This window comes from Acinonyx jubatus, chromosome X (genome assembly GCF_027475565.1).
Source record: "Acinonyx jubatus isolate Ajub_Pintada_27869175 chromosome X, VMU_Ajub_asm_v1.0, whole genome shotgun sequence".
Taxonomy (NCBI): domain Eukaryota; kingdom Metazoa; phylum Chordata; class Mammalia; order Carnivora; family Felidae; genus Acinonyx; species Acinonyx jubatus.
Window position 1 is genome coordinate 31498470 of NC_069389.1, and position 15371 is coordinate 31513840.

Genomic DNA, 15371 nt, shown 5'->3' on the forward strand with positions numbered 1-15371 from the left:
AGCCAGAAGACACATCAACAAGTCCCAAAGAAAAGAAAAAGAGTAGGGGCACCTGAGTAGCTCAGTTGGCTGAACCTCTGACTTAGGCTCAAGTCATGATCTCATGGTTTGTGAGTTCTAACCCCACATCAGGCTCTGTGCTGACAGTGTGGAGCCTGCTTTGGATTCTCTCTCCCTCTCTCTCCCTGCCCCTCCCACTCTCTCTCTCTCTTAAATAAACTATAAAAAAGACAGGAATGCCTGGGTGGCTCAGTCAGTTAAGCGTCCAACTCTTGATTTCGGCTCAGGTCATGATCTCACAGTTAGTGGGATAGAGCCCTACATCAGGCTCTACACTGACAACATGGAACCTGCTTGGGATTCTCTCTCCCTTTCTCTCTCCTTCTTTCCCCCACCAAAATAAACATTAAAAAAAAAAAAAACCTGGCTAACTGAACAATAACAGTAAGGAACAGTCAGAACTAAGAGATGGTCCATTTTAGTATATGAAGCAGCCACTCACCACAGACCCTGTTGATGTTGTACCACAGGATGGACACAATGATTTCTGCTGCTGGGTTTGTCAGCAGGAAGGCCAAGTCCTTTGCTGTGAGCTCTGTACCCAGGCTTATCATGCCAAGTGTCTGAGACTGACATCAGAACAAGGGGGACAGACTTTGTGCAGAATTTCTGAGTGTGAGAGAAGATTACAGTAGTAGAATACATTGAGACTCAGGGTGAAGCCATGACAATGCTCTCCATCCAACATTCACCCTACCTGCTCACGTTTGCCATTCAGAAAATGAGACAGCCAAGGACAGATGCATTCCCTTGGAACAGCATCTTGACTACGTGAAAAGCATTTTCCATCCTATGGACCTTTGTACATTGGCAAAGAATGCTAAAAATAAAATGTATGGCCGCATAGCAGCTTTCCTGGCCAAGGCAAAGTGGATTTTGCACAATTGCATCATTTATAATGGAGGAAGTCACAAACTGATGCAGATAGCAAAAGTACTCATCAAAATCTGTGAATATGACATGAATGAAATCAAAGTATGTCCCGTAGGTATCTAGCTGCTTGCAAAAGATGAGATAACTGGTTTTATGAGCCTCGTAGCAATCCACATCTTTTGGTCTGGGCAAAACTGAAGGGGTTCCATTCTCGCCTGCAAAAGCTCTGAGGGAGAGAGATGGATAGGTTGATGCTCATTTCTTTGGACAACATGACAGGGCCTGGGTTCCAACAAATAATTGCCACCTCATGTCTAAGTAAATTCCTTTTTCTGTGAAAAAGACAAAATGCATCTTCAGAGGTACCTGGCTGGCTCAGTCGATACAGCAAACAACTCTTGATCTTGGGGTTATAAATTTGAGCCCCTCATTCGGTGTACAGATTACTTAAAAATAAAATCTTTTTATTTTTTGTATAAAGTTTATTTATTTTGAGAGAGAGCGAGAGAGAGGACACGCACAAGTGGACAGGGGCAGAAAGACAGAATCCCAAGCAGGCTCTGTGCTATCAGAACAGAGTCCAACAGGGCTTGATCTCATGAACAGGGAGACCATTGCTTGAGCCAAGATCAAGAGTCTCACGCTTAACCATCTGAGCCACACAGACACCCCAAAATCTTTTTTTAAAAAAGATGTTCAACAGTGAAATGCAAGAGATGGAAGTGTACACAGAGAACATCTGCAGGAATTTTAGGGATTTTAATTACTCTTCCTTATGTAAACCCTACAGGCCCAACAGCCAACAAAATGCTGCTCGACACCAACAACCCTGGCACCAGCACCACCAAGATAGACAAGCAGGAGAAGGTCAAGCTCAACTTTGACATGACAGTGTCCTCCAAGATCCTGATGAGCAAACCCATGCTCAGCAGGGGCACAGGCCGCAGGATCTCCTTGTCAGAAATGCCACACTCCCCAATGAGTACAAACTCTTCTGTGCACACAGGCTCTGACATGGAGCAAGATGCTGAGAAGAAGGCCACATCAAGCCACTTCATCGCCAGTGAGGGGTCCATGAACTTCCTGGACAAGAGCACAGCTTCACCAGCCTGGGCAAACATGACACAAGCCAGAGAGTTTACCTGGCAGTCCAAAACTGTCTCTCCTAAAGCATCAATGCCAATCACAACAAAAACAGATAAAAAGTCCACCACAGAAAGCATCCTGAATCTTAACTTGGTTTGAAGCAATGCTGAGATGGACCTAGAGGAGCTGAGTGAGTCGGTCCAACAGCAGGTGGCACCTGTTCCTGTCATCTCACACAACTGGACAAAAATGAAATCTCAGATGTTTACATGGCTATATAGCACAGTGATTCAGAAGATTCTGAGAGGTCAGATAGTAGCAATAGTGTAATAGTGACAATGAACAGAAGTCCACGAATGAGCCAGAAGATGCAGAAGACGAAGAGGGTAGTCAGATGGGCAAAGAGCCATCTGCTGTCAAATAAGGCTCCAACCGGCAAACCCAGTGGAGACTTAGGAAGAGCTAAAAAGCACCTGACCAACCAGTGAGGAAGCAGACCCAGGCTCAAAGAAAGGGGAAGTCCCCAGCCTGAGAAGGACTTTTCAGAAAAAAATGAAAGCCTCTGCAGTCCCCCGTTGGCTCATTTGGTAGAGTGACCAACTCTTGATTTCAGCTCAGGTCATGATCCCAGGGTTGTGGGATCGAGCCCCGTGTTGGGCTCCACGCTGAGTGTGGAGCCTGCTTAAGATGCTTGCTCTCACTCACTCTCTCTGCCTCTCTCCCCTGCTCACTTGCTCTGTCTCTAAAATAAAAAATAACAAAAAAACAATGAAACCCTTGCCTCATCCCATAAAGGATAAACTGGAGGGAAAAGATGAGATGGATCCCCAACAGTACATTTGGGCCTGGACTCTGATTCAGAGAGTGAACTCATCATAGATTTAGGAGACCATTCTAAGAGAGGGACAAAAAAATAAGATAGAACCCAAAGAACCATCTCCCAAGCAAGGTGAAAGAATCTGTAACAGATTGACAAGAATATATAACCATAAAACAAAATGAAAGTAAAGAAGTCTGTACAAGATGAAGGTAGAATAGTAAGGTATGGGAAAGTGTATGCACGGAAATACATACTGTTTCAGCCTTTAGAGTAAGCAAAGTTGGGCTTTCATTTTGCCTGTGAGCTTCCCAATAACCAAGGCAAACAGGAAAATACAGTCCCTTGAAAGATCTCATATTTTTTCAAAAAAATAAAAAATATTCCAGCTGGCCAAAAAAAAAAAAAGGAATAAGACCATTGAGCCTCCACAAGTTCAGAGCTTGGCCAAGGATGTATAAATATGAGCACATAAACATATGACAAATGTAACTAAGTTCTGTGATGTAAGTAGAAGCAATATCAGCACAGGGCTGGGCCTAGAAAAGTAAGCACTTATCATCATGACTAATAGACTTTCTCAAGATCCTGTGTATCAGTTACATTGTACTGATAGTATTAGAAAATCAAGGATCAAAGAAAGTCATTCAGATGTCAGATGACAGTGAGTGACAAAAGTTAGGGTACCATTTCCCCAACGGTGAAGGAAAAACATAGAAGAATGTGAATTAAAGATCAGCAAAGAGAATGAATATAGTACTCAAAGAAATTCATCAATTTGTCATTAAGTAGAGGAGAGACTGTGATATAAAAATGATAAAAGAAGCACTAGTAATATCTAAATTAAATTCTTTGATTTCTTCTGGGGATATTTTGTCTGTATCCTGGTCAGATCTTTGTTCTGCTTTGTAGCAAATTTTATTTTTTATTTTTTATTTTTTATTTTTTTAAAACAAACTTTTAAATGTTTATTATTTTTTAATGTTTATTTACTTTTGAGACAGAGAGAGACAGAGCATGAACGGGGGAGGGTCAGAGAGAGAGAGGGAGACACAGAATCTGAAACAGGCTCCAGGCTGTGAGCTGTCAGCAGAGAGCCCGACGCGGGGCTCGAACTCACGGACCACGGGATCATGACCTGAGCCGAAGTCGGACGCTCAACTGACTGAGTCACCCAGGCGCCCCAATGTTTATTTCTTTAGAGAGAGAGTGTGTGTGTGTGCACATGCGTGTGGGAGAGAGGCAGAGGAAGAGAGAGAAGCCTTAGCAGGCTCCATACTGTCCTTGCAGAACCCCAACATGGGACTTGATCCGCAAACATGAGATTATGACCTGAGCGGAAATCAAGAGTCAGATGCTTAACCGACTGAGCCACCCAGGCACCCCTACAGCAAAATAAATTCTGATGAGTGTTTGTTGCTTTACCCTGAACAAGTGGCTCTCTCACACTTTCTCATGTGTATCTCACAATAATTCTGGGAAGTAGGTATGGGAAATACTGTCACTTCATAAACAAGAAAGCTGAGTCTCGCCAAGGGCTGGGAGTTAGTCCACATTAACCAGGTCCAGTGCACAGTGAACCATATCCTCATATCACACTTCCTGCTCCACGGGCTGTGCTCTTCCTACACCACCACTCAACTCTTCATAAATTAGTTGGGGAAACAAGCTGTCAGTAGTTGTGGTCTGACAGGGTTTTGATCTAGCCTCTCTGTTTAAACTTCTGGACTCTCAAGCAACCCAAAAATGAATGATAGGGGATTTCTAGTATAACCCCAGAAAATATAGTCTTGAAGGTGGTCCCCTGGAATGGTGTTAAGGATCAGTTAGGGAGGGGCGCCTGGGTGGCTCAGTCACTTAAGGACCTGACACTTGATTTCCACTCAGGTCATGATCTCACCCTTGTGGGATTGGACCCCACATCTGGCTCTGCTCTGAAAGTGAGGAGCCTGCTTGGGATTCTCTCTCCCTCTCCCTCCCTCCCTCCCTCTCTCTCTCTCTCTCTCTCTCTCTCTCTCTACTCTCAAAATAAATGAATAAACTAAAAACAAACAATTAGGGAGAAGTCTTGCCAAGCCAAAGGTCTCTTCTCTCTCATGAGGGTTTCAGGAGAGTAGCCGTCTCTTTCTTCCTCCCCACCTTCCCCTCGTCTTCGTGCTCAGTGCGAATTCTGGATGCCATTGGCATTCTGGGGAATCAAGAAAGCTGACAAATGTGTTATTCTTCCCCCAAGCTGCTCATTACTTTATCAAACTTAATTTATGTAGTGAGCATGTCTTGTAGAATGGTTCTTAGATATATTCCTTTTCTGATATTCTCCAGGAAAGACAAAATGTAATTCACACAGTGCAATAGATTGTTTTCATGAGGCTGCCACGTCTTCGAAAGATGACTAAAACGTGCTGCATCCTGAGAGATAGGAGAGAACAATACAGACCGGTGACAAAGGGACCCATACAAATGTCCTTTCAGAGGCTTTCACTCATCAGTCAATACCCACCTCCAGATACAATTCCATTCATCACATTAAAATGTGTAATTCCCCCCGTACAGCATATTGTTGGTGAAAACATTTCTCACAGGTGTTTGACATTGTTTACTTTTTGGTATGATATCTCCACACCTTCTTCCTTTGAGGAAGGTGTTGACATCAGGTTATTTCTTCTCAATGAGTGCACTGTCGTCAAGTGGAGGCTCAATCATACAGAGACTTTCCATAACCACTCATAATCCCGCCTTCCGACTGACTCATCCTGAAGCCTCTTGCAGTTTTCCTGAACCTCTCACTATACCTATGGAACTTTCCACAAACTATTTAGACTGTGGTCACGAGGAGGCACCAAATCAGGCAGAATGATTATGTGTGGAAAGTATCTGAAGGTTGTGTGACCACAACAGGCAACCTGATGAGCGCAAGGGGAAAAGGAAGGGACGGCATTCTGTCATTCCATGTTTCAGTTCCTCAGTCACACAACCTCTCTGGCTCGTGTTTTCTTACATGTAGGCCCCCATTTTCCTTTATTTTATGCGTATAGAAAAGTATTTCATTTTGGAACTAGAGGCCCTCATTTCTCCCCTTCCAATCCCATCGTTCTCTCTGCCATCCCCAGGGACCACCTGTAAACTAAGTGGGACTAAGTTATTTTAACTGCTATTTCCAGATTCTTCACAGATTCCTGTGGAATTTCCCTCTGTTAAGCTTTGGTTAGTAAATTAGACATCCTGCCTGCATCTGTTGAATCTCACTGAAGAGTGAAGACAACTCATTGCTGTTGGGTGGAAAATTGTTTATAGAAGCTGGAAAAACAGATTACAAGTACAAGAATGGGATATTTTAGCTCTTCTTTATGACCCATGTACTTGAACAGAATGAATAGCCTGAAAGCCTGATGACCTACGTAAGCAGATTGGCATTGGCTTTGCTACGACCAGGTTTTCTCTAACCGTAGGCTCTGTACAGCTCAAGTTTGCTCCCTTTATAAGATGAATATTCCATTAGCTGCAATCTCCAGAGGAGCCATAGCAGCTTTGGGTGGTTTTTGTTTGTTTGTTTGTTTGTTTGTTTGTTTTGTTTGTTTTTTTGAGGAGTGGAGAGGGACGGGGAAGCTATCTCCCATAACACTAAAGGCACAATTCTAAGAAATAGGTATTTGATCACTGTTTTTTTGTTTTTTTGGGTTTTTTTTGGGGGGGGTTGATCATTGTTTATTAGTTATCTTAATTTTAATGAGGGTTTCAGGAGACCCTCTTTCTCTCCATCTGCTCCCCTCCTCTTCCTTTTCAAAATTGTCTAGTAATGTTTTTAATTAATTTTGCTTTCATTTTTAAAACACAAAAACACTGTTTGATATCATTTTCATGTCATCATCTTTACAATCATACAACATTTTGAAATTGTAAAGCATATACCTGTTATTTTCTCATGAGATGAATCCATATAATTGCTTGAGTGCAATCTCATCGGCCACAATTAAACTGTACTTAGTGAATGCCCATGTACGTGTTTTACCCCAAAGGTTGCTACTAGTTCTTGACCCTCACCTCAAGGTCATATGTCAACCCTGCACAAACTTTATTCTAGGAAACCTTTCCACTGAATTCTCTTTTCCTTTTAACTGAAAAAATTTTTTTAATGTTTATTTCATTTTTGAGAGAGAGACAGAGTGCAAGCGGGGGAAGGGCAGAGGGAAACACAGAATCGAAGCAGGCTCCAGGCTCTGAGCTGTCAGCACAAAGCCTGACGCGGGGCTCGAACTTACAGACCATGAAATCATGACCTGAACCGAAGTCAAAGACGTACCTGACTGAGCCACCAAGGCACCCCTGAAATTTTCTTTTTTTTATGTTTATTTATTTTAGAGCACACAAGTGAGGGAGGTGCAGAGAGAGAGGGGGTACAGAGGATCCTAAGCAGCGGGCCTCAAACTCAATAACCGTGAGATCACGACTTGAGCCAAAGTGGGACACCCAACCACCTGAGCCACCCAGGTGCCCCTCCACTGAATTCTAACATAGGCCCACAACTCTGAAACCCAAAAAGTTCTGAAACTGAAATTTTTTTCTTAGAAATTTTGGCACACAATTCTTTAGGTGGGGTAGGGGCAGAGAGAGAGAGAGAAGATTCAAAGGGGGCTCTGTGCATTCAGCAGAAGGCCTGATTCAGGGCTCTAATTCATGAACCATTAAATCATAACCTGAGCAGAAGTCAGACACTTAACTGACTGAGCCACCCAGGCACCCCTGGGGTGAAACTTTTTATTAAAAAATCATAAAAAGGTTCATGTGTTTGATTTCCTGCTGGTAGAATTACATAAAGTATGCACTATCCACTTCATTATCTTTCTGAAATCTGAAATATTTTGGTTTTCAAATTACATCTGACCCAAAGGGCTTCGAGTAAGAGATTGTGGGCCCTTACACACACACACACACACACACACACACACACACACACACACGTATGTGTGGATATGTTATAGAACATAAGTTTAAGAATTTCTAGGTGAGGGGTGCTGACAGTGAGGAGCCTGTGTGGGATTCTGTCTCTCTCCCTCCCTCTCTGCCCCTTGCTCACTCACGCTCTCTCTCAAAAATAAAATAATTTTTTAAAAGATCAAAAAAGAATTTCTAGGTGAAATAAACAGATGTCTTTTTTTCTTATGTCTTTTCTTTTTGACTTCCAATGTGAGGTGTAGAATGCAGTGTTTTCTAGGCATATTTGAGTGAATAACCTCCTTATCAAGGAGCTTCTCCATGCCAAGTCAATAAAACTTTGCTGGAAAAATCATGTAAGAATAGAAAGACTCTCCCAGATCTGGAGGATTGCACAATGCTCTCATTTCCAACACTTGCAAAACCTGCATTTACAAGGTTATCTATTATACCCACATTGCCAAATGAATGGCCTTTATTCAATCCCTATCTTCCCTCTTAGTATTTGACATGGTTGATCACATTCTTCTTGAGACTTTATTTGGCATCCAGGACACCACACAATCCTCTTATTCTACTGTGTGTTTTTTTTTCTAATGTTTGTTTATTTTTGAGGGAGAGAGTGAGCGAGCAGCGGAGAGACAGAGAAGGAGACAGTGGATCTGAAGCAGGCTCTGCTGACTGTAGAGCTCAAACTCATGAACTGTTGACATCATGACCTGAGCCAAAGTCCAGCACTTAACCGACTGAGCTGCCCAGGTGCCCTCCACTGCTTATTTGCTGCTGTTTCTATCTCCTTTGTTGGAATAACATCCTCTTAATCTGTAAATGTTGGAATGACTCAAAGTTCACATCTGTAGATGTGTTCTTTTCTCTGTGTTTACTCTTTATTTAATCTAATTCCCAGGTCCCTAACCTTAAATCCTCCTATCTAAAAACCCCCAAATGTACATGTCTACCCTAAACCTCTCTGCTGATATCCAGTTTTCTCAACTTTGAGGTTTAGCCTGCATTTCAATTTTACCATGTCGAGAAACTGAACTCCTGATTGCTCTTCTGTCCAAGTCTAATCCATTCCCTGGTGTTCTCCCTCTCAGGATGTTTAATTTACTAGCGATGCCCAACCAGCTCTTTGAGGCAGTGCCAGATTCATCACAAAATGCACATAAGCAAACAATGGTTCTTTTAACTTTGTAAATGTTTGGCCTTCATTTTGAGTCCCAATTCAACATGAAGGCAAAAAATTGAATTCAGCCATCACCATTATAGAATTGTCTTAGCCAAATCAATTTTAAACTCAGATGGTTAAGGATTTTTGCATATCCCTCTTTCTCTTAGGGTGGCACATACGTTCAAGGGCTCATGTAAAATAATGGCATTTTAGAAAACTCTGGAAACTGTATTGTCAGCCGAGCTTCATGCAGATGTCCTCTGGAAGGCACTTGACTCACCTTTGGTCACTGGCAGCTGTCTATACTGGCACCTGACTCCCAGTTCTGCCATCATGTCCGGGCTCTGTAAGTCCATCCACCTGCTGAGTGTCCTGTTTCTCTCAGGCACGAGGCCCTTTACAGACCTTCACCATCTCTCAGCCCTTATGCACCGCCTTATTGGGAGATAAGACAAAGCTAGGGAAACTTGCAGATGCTATTTTGTTGACACCAGGCTGGAACACTGGCGGAAAAACCAGCAGCACTTGGAGATCTTGGTAGATCAGAGATTTATTTAACACCGGTGGGCTCAGAGGAGACTGTTTCTCCGAAGATCTGAGCACCAAATTCAAGTGGAAAGGGTAATTTATAGTTGTCAGCTTCCACATCTGTGGGGGTTTTCGCACGCATGGCAAACAGGGCAAGAAGAACCCCCTCCAAGCTAGAGACCAGAACTTTAGTCCCGTTGGCCATCTTATGGTATAAAACTTTATTCATTTTTGCAACAATTTCACGAGAAGCATTCTGGGTGTGATTGTCTGAGTCCCGATCTTCTGTGCTGCCATTTCTTCTTTTTGAGAATAGCTTTTTTAAGTTTTTTAAACCATTCTTTAACACAGGCGCGTGCACGCTCACACACACACACATACACACACACACACACACACTCTTCCCTCAGAAGTAATGGGAAATTTCAGACCCCAACTGAGAGAGTCACACCATCTAACAATTCTGTACCCTCCTCTGACTCTTTCTTACTCTGGCTGATTTAACTTTGTCTAATCTCCAGATTGGGGAAATGTATATTTTCATGCACTCTATTTATTTATCAATACATATTATAAAGTATTTCCAGCATTTAAAATACCGGCTATCCAGGTGCGCCTGGGTGGCTCAGTCAGTTAAGCGTCCGACTTCGGCTCAGGTCATGATCTCGCGGTTTGTGAGTCTGAGCCCCGTGTCGGGCTCTGTGCTGACAGCTCGGAGCCTGGAGCCTGCTTCGGATTCTGTGTCTCCTTCTCTCTGCCCCTCCCCCACTTGTGCTCTGTCTCTCTCTATCAAAAATATACAAACGTATAAAAAAAATTTTAAATACAGGCTATCCAGCTTAGATGTGAAGTTATCCAGCTAGATGTAAAGCACTATAGATTGAACTGAAGCCATCTGTATCAGGTTGAATAACTTAGCAACAAACAATGCCCAAATCTCAGTAGCTCATTACAATAAAAGTTTATTTCTCTTTCACACCAAATGTTCAATATGGATTGGTAGGGATGGTGTTTCACTGAGGTTACTCAGGACGCTGCGCTGATGCAGGCTTCATCTCATTATATGGACTATTGTATCTTATGCAGAAAAATCAGTTTGCTTTCTTCCTTTCCATCCTTATGATGAGGAAGCATGAGGCAGGCTGAGGGGCAAAGCACAAGCTACTAAGTTTATGGTAATTTCTTACAGAATCAATAGGAAACAAATTATACACACACACACACCCAAGCGGGATATGTGTGATATTCCTTAGACCCTTGGCTACCCCAAAAACAGGAAAGGACAAAACAACAAATGATTAAACTGTTAAGAGTCTCCACCAGTTTACCAGAAAAAGGCAATCCCATCAACAGCCTAAAGTCCAGGAACTGGCTACTGTCTTAGTGTTAATGCTTTGCTAGAGGGGAAAACAACCTTAGCTTGACAATAGCTAGGCTTCCAATCTGTGAGTCATTAGCATATGAAAATACTTTTAGGAACTGGCTTTCCCTGACTCCATCAAACTGTTACCCACCCACCCACCCCCCCCCCCCCCCACTTACAGTGCAGCTCTTCCTGCCCACAGATCCTGTTAAGTATAAACGTTGGTTGTGGTTGGTGATGTTTTGGATAGCTTTCTCCTTCTTTTTCTAAACTGTTGTTTCAGCCTAAAATGTATTTCCAGATTATTTTAGAGATTTGCTTTTAATACCAACACCAAATTGATGGTACTTGAAGGGGAGCAGAATATATAACCCCCAAAATATGCCACTTTGGTGTGTAGATTATTTTGAGCTGAAGGCAGTCAAGAACCAGCCGACCTAAGAAAAAAACTTACCTTTCCCTTAATGACCTAAAAAAGTTTTAGATAGGGGGTTAGAGCTATTGAAAGAGAGAACTTTTATCTAAAGGACCTATCTGTATGGCAGGTGTAGGGGCCAAGGGCAGGCTGGCCCAAGGTGAGCCACTTTGGCATAAAGATTATTTTGAGTTAAAGGTAATCAAAACCGTTGATTAAGGAAGGAAATGCTCTCTGCCTCCCCTTCAGCTACCTAAATTTACATTGGAAAGGAAAAAAGCCTATACCAGGAAGAGAGCTATTAAAAGAGACTGCTTTGCACTTAAGAACCTCATCTGCCTAACAGGGCAAACTTTGTTATTTAAAACATCTCTTTTTACCTTCTTGCTGAATAGTCTTAATCAGCTTGTATCCTCAGACCCTACCCCTCTCTTTAGCTCTTTTGATCTTCCTGTTGCCTCACTGTCTTTGGAATTTCCCTGTGTGGATTCCCTATATACATGCCTATTAAATTTCATTTAAGTTTCATTTTCATTTTCTCCCATGAATCTGTCTCTTGTCAATATGATTCTAAGTCCAGCTAGAAGGACCATAGGGCAGAGGAAGGTCTTCTTCCCCGACACAGGGCAAACCTCTCATTTACCAAACATCTGTTCCTCTTACTGTCCGATGAATTATTCCCTTCTTTGAAGCCCCTATTCCCTTCCTTAGCTCAGAATGGCAGATAAACCTCAACTGCCTGACTTGCCCGTGGATCTCATATTTTCACAGGGCTCCCTTATGTACGAAATTAAATGTGTCTCCTGTTCATTTGTCTTATGTCAATTTCATTATTAGACCAGCCATGGCACCTAGATGGGTAACAAAAATTTTTCCTCCCCTATGGACTGAAACAATTTTAACCTTTGCCGCAGCATTCTGCTGTAGGTTGCTATTCCTCTGGGACACAAAGCAGGGAATAGCCTCAACCTCCTAGTCTTGTTTTAATGGGGAAGGATTGTGTGGTTTGAATAAAAACAATTGTCAGAAATGACAGAAAAAATCAGTGATTATGCCAAGATTTTCTTTCACAACATGACACGGGATTCATTTTTTTTATTGAAAATTGCACTGCTTACATTCACCCTTATTGCATACAGCTTCTGTTCAGTCTTTTATATGTTCTACTTATCCATTCTCCTGGTGGTAGTCGTTTTCAGGTTTTTATGACTAAGAGCTTCTATGAACATTATCGTACATATTTTGTGATGGTGGTGGAGGCAGTGTGGCGGGGGAAGAGAAGGAGGAAGAGGATGTGTGCAAAAGTTTCTTTTGGGTATATGACTAGGCTGGGCTATATGGTATATGAATGTTCATCTTTGCAAGATACTGTTGCAGGATTTTTTACCTCAGTACTCGGGGTCCACCGTCTCACTGCTTCGAAGAATGAAGAGGTGGACACAGAATAAAATGAGCAGCAGGCAAAAGTTTATTAGAGTATAAGATCAGAAAGTAAGAATAGTATGAAAGCTCTCTTTACAGAGAGGGGGCATTTGAAAGAGAATGCCCACAGCTATACACGAGGGACTCTGTTTTGTGGGATTTGGGTGGACCCCTATCCTTTCCCCTTGTTTCTTCTCAGGTTCTACCCGTATTGTCTGGATCACTCTTGGTGTTAGGTTATCCATTCCTGATTGACTTGATTCTATTGTGTGAGGAGTCAGACTATGGTCATATGGTCCCTTGTATAATAACATAAGTTTTATAGTTTACTTATTTTACTTTTTTAATTTTTTTAAAATTTTTGTGAGAAAGCAAGTGAAGGAGAGGCAGAGAGAGACAGAGAGGGAGAGACAGAGAACCCGAAGCAGTCTCCACAAGGTCAGCACAGAGTCCCTCCAATATGGGGCTCAAAGTCACAAAGTATGAGATCAAGATCTGAGCTGAAATCAAGAGTCAGACATTTAACCAACTAAACCACCCAGGCACCCCGTGTTTACTTATTGAAGTTAGGTGTTTTGTTTGTCAAATTTCTGAGGGGAAACTGAGGGGGAGTAGGTGGTGTCACATTCTTAAGAGGAACCTTATGCTTGAGGGAGATTGCTCGTGGTCAGATGTTCCCAGTATTGTTTTAAAACATGTTTTTTTTCCCTACCCAGGGAACTCAGCTCCTAACCTTTCCCTCTCTGCCTTATTTTATCCTATCTTTCCCTATCATAATATTGCCAGCTGTTTTCCAAAGTGATTATAGTAATCAATACTCCATCTAGCGATGTCTAAAAGATCACAATAATCTGGATCTTCTCCAACCCTTAGTATTATCAGATTTCTTACTTTTACCAACAAAATGGGTGCAAAATTGCCTGTCATTCTACTATTGATTTGCATTGCCTTGCTCACTAATGCAGCTAACCACTTTTTCACAATTTTTCCTCTGTGTATGCCTTTTGCTCTGTGAAATACCTGTTCATGTCTTTATAGCTTCTATGAGATTATTTGCCCTTTTTTTTCAAAGAAGAAAAACTTAAATTGAAAAAGTCAGGGGCACCTGGGTGACTAGTCAGTTAAACGTCCGACTTCGGCTCAGGTCATGATCTTGCAGTTCATGGGTTCACTCCACACTGACCTTGCAGAGCCTGTTTGGGATTCTATCTCTCTCCCTCTTTCTCTGCCCCTCCCCCACTCACGCTTTCTCTCTCAAAATAGATAAATAAATTAAAAAAAAAAGAAAAAGTCAAAGGTGCTTCAAGAAAGGAAGATAGCTGTTACAGTCAAATAAAACGATCTCAGTTTCAAAGAATAAGGTCTCTTATCTTCAGTAGCTGTTGGTCAAGGGATGCTAAGCTAGACTGTGGTTTAAAGATTAATTCCAAATTAATTTAGACTGGGTTTTTTCCCAAAGAATTTGTTCTCCTTTTTTTTTTTTTTTTTTAGAGAATGTGTGAGAAGAAGAGGAGGGGAAGGAGGGAGGAGGAGGAGGAGGAGCAGGAGAGAGAGAGAGAGAGAATGAATCTTAAGCAGAGCCCATTGTGGGGCTTCATCCAACCACCCTGGGATCATGACTGGAGCCAGACACTCAACCAATTGAACCACCAAGACACCCCTCATATTCTTAACTTTTAGTTCCTATTTGGGTTCACATCTGAAACCCTTGCTTGATGTTAAGAGGACAGAAGTGGCTGGAAAGTTATTTTGCCAGTGAGGTGGAGAGAAAGGCCAGGGCTGAGCAAAACTGGGAGACAGGCTCCATACCAGATGTTACCAATCAGTCTACATTTCTGGATTTTTCATTCCTTCTGTTAGCACCTTCAGGAAACTTAATAAAAGGACTATTGACATAGATGTGGACAAAGTTAAGAGAAATATGAAGGTGAGTTGTATGTTAAATATCTTAATAGGGGTCTGCTTTGACTCCAGAATTATCCCTAGGGTCTAGCGTAGAAAAATCATGATCTTTGGTTTGTTTCTTATTTGGTTTATTTTGCTAGATTTATGTACATGCCACCTTAGAATTTTACTGGGTAATTTTCCGTTTCCGTTATTACAAGTCAGAGGAAGAATGTGGGTGAAAATAAGGGCTCAATGGATAAGTAAATCTGATTTCTAAAATTTTACTCTGAACAAAGTATCATGCTGCTCTTATAAAAAATTAAAGATAACACACATGTTTATGGAGAAGTTTGACGGAGTCTCAATAAAAGTGTGAAATGGTGCGTTGTGTATATTTGAAGAAAGCAAATAAGCAAACATCCAGCAGAAGGGAAAGGATGGATGTAGAACACAGAAGGAGATTATATGTTACTATTTCATCTATTTGAATTCTAAAAATTTAATAATGTTCAGTGGATAAAAGGAGGATAGAAAAGAAATTGGAATCTCAGAAAGAAAGAAAATCCCTTCCAGCCAAAGATGATAAAATCAATATTTATCAAGCAAACAAGATCATAAAAAACTTACATGGTTTCCTTTCCTACTTAATCAGAAAAGGGTGTATTGATATTTGCTTTAGATAGTAGAAGAAAAATAAAGTTGAAATTGTGGGAGGGAAGAAGGGGTGCCTGAGTGGCTCAGTCAGTTGGTTGAGTGTCTGACTTCGGCTCAGGTCATGATCTCGTGCTTCATGAGTTTGAGCCCTGCATAGGGCTCA

General features: G+C 41.8%; 1 pseudogene; it reads left to right on the forward strand.

Moving 5' to 3' along the window:
- Positions 1 to 1445: 1445 nt before the first annotated feature.
- Positions 1446 to 4198, forward strand: LOC128311502 (protein kinase C-binding protein 1-like; annotated as a pseudogene).
- Positions 4199 to 15371: the final 11173 nt, after the last annotated feature.